Below are 782 nucleotides of genomic sequence, written 5' to 3'. Positions count from 1 at the left end.
GTCTGACAAAGCATACTAGAAATGTGAAGTGAAAAGTTTTATGGCAAAGACAAAGTTAAAAAGCAGATTATCTTTCAATAAATGGTTTTACATGTGGAATGTGGTGTAAACCTTTACTCTTCCTAGTACGCAGAGTTTCAACTTGAATGCAATTGTCAGGCGGTATACGTCGGTAAAGAATACTGGAATTTTTTTTCAAGGTTAGCGTCTATGTTATTTTTCTCTGAGCCAGCCGGCGCACGTGGGTGCCTGCGGCGCGAGTCATTGTCTGTCTCTTTGTTGGCGCGCGTTGTTATTGGGATTAGGAGACCTAATTTCTACAAATTCACGTTGCCCAGATGGCCCAGCTCTGTTAGAAACCCGCCAGTTCTGATGAAATTCACGTCTGTCGTTTTGTCGGTAGTTTACATAGTTTCTTGTTTGTCGGTCATGTGATGGAGAATTTCTCCCTGAATCGTAACTGCGCGCTGGACCGTTGCGTCTAAAGTTATTCTGTCTCCCTTGATAATGATTGTTTTGGTTCCCATATTGTCTGTTTCTCTGATTGTCTCTGTGATAGTCATTACCACGGAGAGGTGATCTTTCCCTGTAGTTATTACTACTCTGCCAACGGTTGTCATACGGGTGGTGTCTGTTTTGGTCACGATATGTGTTGTGAGAATAGCCTTGTCGTGTCCAGTTATTACTTCTTTCATCGTGGAATTGTGACAGTTGTGACCTGTAATTGTTGTGCTCCTGTTTCCGCGTTCCCCGATTGTCAGTGTCAATTTCCAATTCTTGTA

The sequence above is a fragment of the Schistocerca piceifrons genome, chromosome 7 (assembly GCF_021461385.2).
Source record: "Schistocerca piceifrons isolate TAMUIC-IGC-003096 chromosome 7, iqSchPice1.1, whole genome shotgun sequence".
Taxonomy (NCBI): Eukaryota; Metazoa; Arthropoda; class Insecta; order Orthoptera; family Acrididae; genus Schistocerca; species Schistocerca piceifrons.
The sequence above is the reverse complement of the archived record's forward strand: the minus strand, read 5'-3'. Positions refer to the sequence as shown.